Raw genomic sequence first — 10,868 nt, 5'->3', positions numbered from 1 at the left:
CAAGAACGGCTGTGGAGCGAATTGCACAGGGGTCCTGTGTGTCTTTGGCTCAGTTTCAGGTCCAAATTCAGCCAAAAATTCAGGCTGATTCATCCCTGAAATGGATAACAGGGACACACTGGACCCTTGCTGCGAGCTACATCCAGCATAAGTGTAAACTCAGCCTAAAACCTAACATAATATTCTTCACTCTATGAAAACATAAAAAGGATGTTGAGGACCTGGAAAAAGCACAATGAAAAGTATAAAACCCAGTAAAGTACATACAGGACTTCAGCTAGAAGGGATTTACCCTATTTCTTTTATTCACCATTGAGAAAAGGTGATTAGTGGGGATTACTTGGAAATGCAGTGACTATTTACTCACTATACTCAGATGTAGGTGCAAACCCCTTTAACTCCACATACTCATATTCCTTGGTTCCTGGACATGCACAAGAAAGAGATGTTTATCTGCTTTCCTCCATCAAAAGCTCAGAAAGGCTACACCTGATGAGGCAAATGCATGAGGGATATGCAGTCTGTTAGGTGGCCTTCATCTGTTGGAATTGGTGAGTGGGCAGCTGGGTCAAGACCTACTAGCATGAAGCTTCTTAAGAAGACCCAGCTACTGTGTAGAACATCCCCTCAGTTGCTACCAGTGTATGCTAGTTATATGTGAGGTAGGCCTCATGGGTTCTCAGGCCTGTGATTCCTCCAGCTGCTCCCCTATGTTACCAGAGTTACTATGGACATTATTATGAGGGATGCTATTTATAAGGATAAGTGCAAGTAGCTGTTAGTGTTCTGAACTCTTCTGAAATCTACTACTGACTCTCTGTTTAACCACTTCAGCCCTGGAAGGTTTTACCCCCTTCCTGACCAGGCCATTTTTTCGATATGGCACTGCGTTACCTTAGCTTTATTTTGGTGGTATTTCATCACCTCTGTGGTCATAAATAGTGCCAATTTTGAAAAAAAAATGTTTTCAACTTTCTGCTATAAAGCATACCCAATATTTTTTTTCAAAAAAATGTAATTTCTTCATGAGTTTAGGCCAATATGTATTCTGATACAAATTTTTGGTAAAATATCCCAATAAGCGTATATTGACTGGTTTTGCACAAAAGTTATAGCATCTGCAAAAAAGGGGGATACACTTTTGGAATTTTTTTTTTGCTTGTAATGGCGGCGATCAGAGTTTTTAGTAAGACTGTGACATTGCGGTGGCCAGATCGGACACGTAACTGCTACTTTTTTTGGAACCAGTGACATTATTACAGTGATCAGTGCTATAAATACACACTGACATTGTATAAATAACATTGGCAGGGAAGGGGGTTAACATCAGGGGGCGATCAAAGGGTTAAGTTTGTTCCCTGTTTGTGCTTTCTTACTGTGTGGGGGATGGGCTCAATGCATGGACACAGTGATCTGTGTTCCTGATTAGCAGGAACACAAAATCACAGTGATCCACATTCCTGATTAGCAGGAGCACAAGATCACAGTGTCCATGCCTGACAGCACAGCGGTCTGCCTTGTTTACATCGGCAGACCGCCGTTCTATCTCTGTGGGGAGCAATCGCGGGTGGCTGGCGGACATCACCCACTACATCACATAACAGTCCTGAGAAGGGTGGGTGGATGAGTAGCCACAGCGTCCACACCACTGAAGAAGAGGAAGAGTCCATGAAACATATCCTGCGACCCTGCATGTCTGAGGGGATCACTGTCCACCAGGTGCTCTTTATGGGAGTAAGGAAGCCACAGGGAATTGGAGATGCCAGGCAGCCTGTGCAGCTCTTCACTTTTCAGTTGGCTAAAAAGTGGTCCAGGCGCTGTGGCTGCTCATCCACCCACTCTTCTCTGGACTGTTGTGAAATGTAGGGGCTTGCTCTCCTTTCACTACATGTGCTTTTACCAATACTTTTGTGAGTATAATTTTTTATTTATATAAATATAAATATATATTTTTTTAGATAAAGCCAAGGAGCTTCTTACTACACTAGAGATCTGCGCTGTCTTCCCCTTGCCCTGGTTTTTGTTCATACTCCAGCCCACAATGCAGGAGGAGCAGGCTGACAGATGAAAATGTAAAGGTTGAGGGGGACAATTTTCCTCACAACACAACAGTAAAATGTGGAGTTTCTGTGCTTTTCAAGTAATCTGCAAAGTGGCGCACTGAATACACCAAGTAGCAGAGATTGTAACCTGGCTAGGATCCAAAATCTGTACCCATCATTTGTGCACCTTTTTTTAAAACATCATTTTGACAAGTGACAATGTGATGAAGTAGGCATGCAGAAGAAAAGCATATGTAGCTAAATCACATGAGCAGAAAAGCAGGATGTTTATAGGGTATTTACAGTAAACAAGAGTGGGGCAAGATAATAGTTTGGTAAAGCCAGGGAGACTGTTCAGAACTGAGGGATGGCAATAGGGAAATGGTAATAGAATGGCATGTACAGGGGTACCAAAACAGCAAATTCTCCTGCGCTCTGCTTTCTTGGTCTTTGAAATGTGATATATACAGTTTGAAATGGTGTAGTCACTAGGTCTTGCAGCCCTCCTTTAGAACATTGGGTGTTCAAATACTAAAAAGAGAAAATACAAAAGAGGGGAAGGCGCACTGACCTAGTGCATTACCATAAACCAGCTTTATTTAAAATTAAATCAAATAGCAAAATGGCTACTCACAAACGAGTATTGATCACAGGCAAAATCAATACAAATAGATCCATCGCACCAAACGTTTGGCGAATCCAGACCAGATGTCCGAGGAATTTGGTGAATACCTCTATGGAAATGGCTAACGCGTTTCGGGAGTGACCCCCTTTCTTCAGAGCCAAAAAGGGCAATGGTCTCCTACAGGGGTACCACAGAGAGAATGCTAGTACAGTATTCCAGGTGCAGCGAGGATACATAGTAGGGTCACAGGGTAGCAATATGGCACAGCAGCAATATTCTCGAGTCCCAGTTCAGCAATCTGGGCACAGTAAAGGTAAGCAGGGAGAAAAAAATGGTGCACAGACAGCAGCTCAATGGTACTAAGGAACATCAAGTCCCAGCAGTTCTAATAGCTGCATACACATATGCAGAACTGTATGTCCAAGCAGTTCTAATCATCTTCTATTCTCTTTCCAGTAAAACCCTGAAAGCATGAGTTTCACTGTATCTTGTATAAGCAAGCCGATGCATTCTGGCAGGAAGACGCAACCTGTCAGCTGGCCACACAGTGATCTGGACACCATGGCTGCTCATCCATCCTTTTCTTGTGACTGTGTTATGTGTTAAGTGGGCTCTTTCTCGTGGACTAGAAGCACTCTTTCTTATTTTATTTTGTCAGTACATAATATTGCTGTTTTCTACCTTCCCTTGCTTTATTATACAATTTAAAGATGCCGTGACCCGGATTCGAACCGGGGTTGCTGCGGCCACAACGCAGAGTACTAACCACTATACGATCACGGCATTGTCAACGAGCCAGGTAGGAGTCGAACCTACAATCTTCTGATCCGTAGTCAGACGCGTTATCCATTGCGCCACTGTCATGCACACTTTAGTGAGCAGATCCAGCTGCATCCAATGTGAGCGAAGAAACAAATCCAACACTGGTACAAGTGGATGGGTCACATTCTCCATCATAACATCCCTGCAATTGTCTCAAACACCACAGAATAACATCCCCATTGTTTCAGCTACATCCAGGGAACACTGATATTAATTCATCATCCACCAAGATAATCAAGAACAGGGTGGGACTTCAAGTGAATGTCAAGGACAAATATTTTCTGTTGTTTGGAGTACGTGCTTCCTACAAATATCACTGGCTTCATTAGCATGACTTTCTGTTCTGTAGACAATGGTTTCACCAAACAGGACTTGGATCAAACAGATAGCAATAAAAATCTGACAGGGCTTCTAGTCACCTCTACTCTGCCTAAAGAGTTTTAAACTCTTTTTTCTTTTTGTTACAATATTTCCAACTAGACAGAGAGTGAGGCAAAATCTCTGTAATGATGCCTCATAGAGCTATAGAAAATACGCAGGGGGTTCTAAGCCGTATTCATTTTACCACCCTTGTGAAATGGATAAACAGACCCCTGAAGTCTCACTTTTGACATAGAGAAAGGGACTGAAGACAGAGCTTCCCCAGTCCCTTTCTCTGCAGCCTTGGCTGCACTGGAAAGTGAAGGAAAGTGCTATGTGCTGAGCGGCATAGTTTACTATGCTTCAGTTAAGAATGAACACAGGAGTAATTTGTACAGATGACTCACTGTGTTCATTCAGAAAAGGAAGAGCCGGTAACTAAAATATTTACTGGCCCCTTTCTTTGCTCTCCATTCTGAAACATCCCCCACATTTATACGGAAGGAGAGGACAGAAGCTGGCAGCATTGCAGCGGGGTAGACAGGGGGTGCCAGGATACAGGCGGAATTGGTACCGCATGGGGTGATTAGGGTGTGCTCAGGCACATCCGGCACACCCTGTGTGCGTGCCTATGTTTAAAAGCATGACAGTTTGAAACTTTTTTTTACCAGTTATATGGCTCAATGAATGTCCTGACTGCCATCTACTACACACATGTGACTTTGCGGGCACCCAGAGAATGGAAAGTCCATTGTAAGTCCACTGCAAGAAGTACCGATCCCTCAGTGTGAAACTAGTCTGTGATGCCAGACAGAGAAGTATGAATATGCATTTTGATTTCCCAGGCTCATGTTATTACACATACATCATTTGTTGAACAGTTATTTATCAAAATTTTGCAGAACAAATGTTCTATGGCCAGCTTGTTGATAGAGCTAATTTTTGGGTTTTGAGCTTCAAATAATAAAGAGGAGATACAGTATACAAATTATTAGGAGTTTCAAATTCTTTTCATTGCCTAACTAATAAAAATCACCTAATAGAATGAATGCTTACTTTGCTTGGTAAATACCTTAAAACAGTTCTAAACTTATTTACACACATTGACAACATGTTTGACATATGTCTGTCAGAGAAAAGGTGCAGGAACTCACCCTCTCTGTCCAACTCTTCGCCCCAACCATGCCAAAACTCCACCTCCAGCTACACCTTCCTTAGAGGAGAGAATTACAGTGGCGCAAAAAAATTGTAACTTGGAGTTAAGGCTTAGAACTGTGTATTACATAAGGCGAATTCACCGAAATCCCCCCAGCTCTCCTCTCATCACAAATCCCCCCAGCTCTCCTCTCATCACAAATCCTCCAGTTTCTTCTCATCACAAATCCCCCCAGCTCTCCTCTCAGCACAAATCCCCCCAGCTCTCCTCTCATCACAAATACCCCCAACTCCCCTTTCACCACAAATCCCCTCCCCCCACACACACACACATACACATACTTCCTCAGGTTTCCTCTCTGCACAAATCCCCCTCAAGCTCCCCAAGCTCTCATCTGTGTACATTGTTCTCCCCTCTGCTAAACACACACACGCACTTTACCTCTCTGTACATATTCCCCTCCCACACACTTCACAGTGCACTCATCTCTGAATGAACTCAGTCTATGCAAAGTTCTCCCTGAGTTCAGTTCAGAGTTCAAAGTTCACAGTGACAGATCCCTCACCTCTTCCACTGTCACCGCTCTCCATGGTATGTGCAGGCTTTTTTTTCTGCCCAGTGCAGTGGACCAGAGAGCTCCCCCTTCTGTAGCACAGAGCTGAGGAGTTGTTTCAGGGCTCCTCGGCTCCGTGCTCCGTGCTAGAAAGTCTGAGTAGCGGCGGCAAGCAGGGATGGAAGCTTCCTCCCGAATCACTGCAGCAGCTGAAGGTTGGGACTTGACCAGTGATGGAGGGCAGCAGCCAGTAGAGGAAGTGAGGTGTGCAGAAAACTATCTCTACTGGCTTCAGTATTAAATGACAGGCTGGGGAGGAGAGGGCTACCAAAGGCAATTCCTGTGCGCTCCGGTTGATTCCTGTCAATGTAAAGTGAATTTTGGGGGGGGATTAAGTTGTGCATTTAATAAGTTGGACAAAAAATAAAGGAGGAAGGAATAGGATTTTGTATGAGGCATGTCACTAAATTGATTAATACCTTGTTCATATTGATCTTTGAATTGTTTATTGATTACAAACCAAGTTAAAAAGTATCAATAATTTTTAGTAAAAGACACAATATACTGTAAATAACAGTTCACTTGTATGAATTAATACAAATATTATTCAAAGTTAAATACAACATGATTAGAAGTACAATTCCATAAAACATTCATCCATTGATAATAGTTAAATAAACATAAGCAATTGTTCTTAGTGAGCCAAACTTGTCTGAGCATCAGTTCGATGTATACTCGACACGCGACTCATGGCTCACACCAATCATCAGGGGTAAAATGCTCTGAAATTTTTATTTTTTTTATCCAGAAAGAAAACTTTATTCAATAGTATTCACATACAGTCCAGGTAAATACAGACAGTGCAGAACAATGCAGTACAGTACATAATTAGCCCGAGAACATACAGTACATGAGAACAGACGGGTCCCCCTCCCCCCTCCAATCTATATCACAGTGATGTTAATAATCGGTAATACAGCAAAACAACAGTCCGTAGCCAGGCAGATAGAAATAAATGTAAGTTGTAGCGCTTAGGGCAACCCCGGTCCGAGCAGCCGGTCCATAACTAAATCATCCGGGGCAAGATCCGGAGTATCCAGCCACGGCCCCCATAGTTTTTCAAATTTATCAGGGCAACCTCTATGCTGATAAACAATTTTTTCCATTCTCAGCGTATTACCAACAGTGGTGGTCCATTCCTGGACCGATGGAGGTGAGTCCGATTTCCAGTGGAGCATTATAAACTTGCGGGCAGTAAAGAGTGCCCTGGTCAGGGCCTCTCTAGTGTGCGATTCCCAGTCTAGCTCCTCTAGCAAGTTCAGAATGCAACACCGAGGGTCCCAGGGGACGGACACCTGAAACATCGTGCTCAGAGTGCCTGTCACCCCCCTCCAATAAACATGGAGTTTGGGGCATCGCCATAGCATGTGTATTAAATCACCGTGATCCCTTTCACAGCTGGTACACGTCGGTGTCAGTGCTAGGCCCATAGAGTGTAGCCTATGGGGAGTGTAGTAAATTCTCAGTATGGTGTACAGTTGAGTAAGTCTGTGCGTCACATTCAGCGAGCAGACCGCCACCGACTGCAACACCTCCTCCCACTGCTCATCCTCCAGGGGCCCCACATCTAATTCCCATTTCCTTTTAAACGTCAGGGGGTGTTTCAACAAGAATCTGCTTAAAAGTGTAGCATAGCCCTGCGAAATAAAGTCTTTCGAGCTGTCAGCTGACTTAAGCTGGGAAACAAGAGGCAGTCCCTCCAGCTGCCAATCCGAAACCTTCGATTGGGCCAGAAAGGCGTGCCTAAGTTGCATATAATAAAAGTACATATGTGCCGGGAGTTGATATCTAGCTCTCAGGGTATCAAAGGGTAACAGTTGCCCATTACTGATTATCTGCGTAAGATAAAACACTCCCCTCCTCTGCCACCTCTCCTTATGCTGCAGCTTCGCTAATTCAGGATACGACTTATTAGCCCATATAGGGCTATATTCACTGATTCCCGTAGCACCCTGCAAGTACTTGGTTTTGTTCCATATTTTCTGTATTAAGTTGTATGTGGGGAAACTTTTTTGGGGGGGTTTGCCGAAGGCCAGAGCCTCCAGGGCAGTCGGAACAGATCTCCCGCACACCGTGTACAACATAAGGGCCTCAGAAGCAGTAGGGACTCTGTCAGAGGGGTCACCCTCAGGGACCATAGTGCCTATTAAATGTTGTAGTTGAGAGGCTAAATAGTACAGCCAGGGGTTCGGCAGCGCAAGCCCTCCGTTCCCCTTTGGGCGTTGGAGATGCTCTAATTTAATCCTAGGGGGTCTGCCTTCCCATATTAGCTTGCGAAAGATTGAATTCACTATCCTAAAAGTCTTCAGCGGGATCACCACTGGAGAGTTGTGCAGCATGTATAACAGTTGGGGCATAAGAATAATTTTAATAAGATTCACTTTGCCTGCAGCCGACATACACAACAGATTCCAAGTCTTAGTCCTGGAGCGAAACCTGGTCAGCAGCGGTGCAATATTTAACGCAACATAGTCTCTAATTTGTGGCGCCACCTGTATCCCCAAATATTTAAACCGGAGGGCGATAGGGATCTCTCCCACCCAACCCCTCTGCTGTAAATTTGGCTCATCTATAGGCATAAGTGCGGATTTGGACCAGTTTATCCTAAGACCAGAGAACTCCCCGAAGCAGGTCACTGTATCTAACGTGTTCTCCAGAGACTGTGCCGAGTCCCCCAGCAAAATCATAGTATCATCGGCATAAAGCATCACCTTTTCCTGTCTATCCCCATAGCAGAAACCTGTGATGCCTCTGTGCTCCCTGATCCTGATAGCCAGTGGTTCTATTGCCAGGGCAAACAGCAGGGGAGATAAAGGACACCCCTGCCGAGTGCCCCGACCAAGACAGAATGGCAAGGATAGCCTACCGGCCTCCCTAATGACCACGCTAGGGTGGTAATAAAGCAGCCGTACCCAGGCTATGAACCCAGCTCCAAAGCCAAACCGCCTCAGTGTCTCCCAAAGGTATGGCCACTCCACACTATCAAATGCTTTCATAGCATCAAGGGACAGGAGAGCTCTCCTGCCCACATTGTCAACCACTGACTGTATATTAAGGAACAATCTCCGGAGATTCACCGCTGTGGACTTATTTGGCATAAACCCTGCCTGCTCTGCGTGTATTACCGAGGAGATTACTTTATTTAAACGGAGAGCTAACACCTTGGCCAAGATTTTAATATCAGATTGCAGCAGGTAGATCGGCCTGTAAGAGGCCGGGTCTACCGGATCTTTATCAGGTTTCAAAATTAGAACAATATATGCTTCAGACATCGAGGGGGGCAGAGTCTCCGCCTCCCTGGCAGCCTTGAACACGTTCAGCAGTATCTCCGAAAAGTGCTTGTAGATTTCAATAGGGATCCCATCACCCCCCTGGGCCTTACAGTTGGGGAACCCCGCCACTGCAGTCTGCAACTCCTCAAGAGTGAGTGGGGCGTCTAATGCCGCACATTGGGACTCCGAGAGTTGCGGGAACGGTATCTCATCTAAATAGGCCTTCAGCTCCGCAGAGCCACACTGTGCAGAAGGGCGGTATAGGTCCTCATAATTTGCAGCTAGTGTCTGTATCACTTCATCAGGGGAGCGAACTATTCTCCCCTCCTTCGTGCGTATACTACCAATAACCGGAGATCTCTGCTCAGAGTTAGCTATCCTGGCTAAAAGCCTGCCCGTGACCTCCCCCTCCTCAAAGAAATCTGTCCTCGAGAAAAATCTCTTTTTCTCTGCAGAGGAGGCCAACAGGCGGTCGTACGCAGATTGAGCCGACTACCAAGCCCCCTTTGCAGCCTCTGTTGGGTCCTGAATATATTGCACCTCCAGAGAATGTACCTGTGCCTCAAGTGCCTCACTGAGAGACTCCGACCGCTTCTTAACCTTAGTAACCTCCTTACTAAGCAGCCTCCGCGGAAATGTCTTAAACTCTTCCCATTCAGTAAGTATTGACAATGCATCAGGCTGCTGAGTGAAAAACTCTCTGATGCTCCCCTCCGTCACCTCGGGTGCTATAAAAAGCTGAAGCCAAAAGGCATTGAATTTCCAGGGGGCCCTAGAAAGGGAGGAAGGTTGGGGGACTAGCAGATTGACCACTAAATACGAGTGGTCCAAAACACATCTAGGTTTATAAGTAACATCCAGAACAGAAGGGAGCATGGTTGAGTTCCCCACTGCCAAGTCTATCCTAGAAAAAGACCCGTGAGTTTTTGAGAAGCAGGAGAATTGTCTACTAAAGGGATTTTGCTGCCTCCATATGTCCACCCAGCCCATCTCCTGCAATAACCTGGCCAAAGCAGTTAATTTCAGAGGGTTATGCGGCCCCAGAGCCGGATGTTTATCCAAACCCGTATTCAACCAACTGTTAAAGTCCCCCACTATCAGTAACGGGCGGTCCAGGCGCCCCCTAAAAATTCTAGGAGCAGCCAAAGCACCCGTGCGTCAAAGGGAGGAAGTATATACACACAAGCCAGTACACAGTGCAGGAAACCAATCTGACAATGTAAAAATACAAATCTCCCCTCTGAATCTATTTTGGAGGCATATTCCTCATAATCCAGGGACCTATGTACCACCACACTCACCCCCTGGGAAAAGGAGGTGTGAGTGGAGTGGTATGCCCAGCCAATCGACGGGTATCTCAAACAACCCCAGGTAGCACTAGTAAGGTGCGTTTCCTGTAAACATAAAATAGCAGGGTGAAACTTCTTTAAACAGGTAAATATCATGGTGCGCTTCAGTGGGGAGTTCATGCCCCTAATATTCCATGAAACTATTGCTACCCCCGCCATCATGGAGGGAAGAGTGTAAGCCAAACAGGGCCCCCACACCCCCCAGGTGATAGATAACCCTTAGGAGAGGGGAAGGCAGAAATCGGGTAAAACATCATGTCCTCAGGACTTCCATAAAGCCAACTACTAAAGTAATTTGTACTGCATGATATTCCATACTGCATGTTGTAATAAGGCACATTGGGACTGTCACAGGCGGCGTGGGGGGTCAATGACTCCCAAAAAACACCTTCAACATAATGCCGCCAAATAGTCTGCATAGATTCAGGTCTCCGGACCAACTCAGCCAACAGGGCAAACTTGTTCGCTACATTGCGGCCTAACTGGCGGCCAACTTTGGTGTGCAGCATTCTCCCAGAAAAATGAAAAATGAAAAATACTGCCCCGAAAAAAGAAAACGTATACAGAAAGGGGTGGTCGTAGAATTGAATGTCACTGATAAGATCCTCACTCAACAAAAAGATCAGTTT

Source organism: Lithobates pipiens, unplaced genomic scaffold, assembly GCF_037356315.1.
Source record: "Lithobates pipiens isolate NorthernLeopardFrog02 unplaced genomic scaffold, aLitPip1_a1.2 Scaffold_8, whole genome shotgun sequence".
In the NCBI taxonomy this organism is placed as follows: Eukaryota; Metazoa; Chordata; class Amphibia; order Anura; family Ranidae; genus Lithobates; species Lithobates pipiens.
This window is presented reverse-complemented; position numbering follows the sequence as displayed.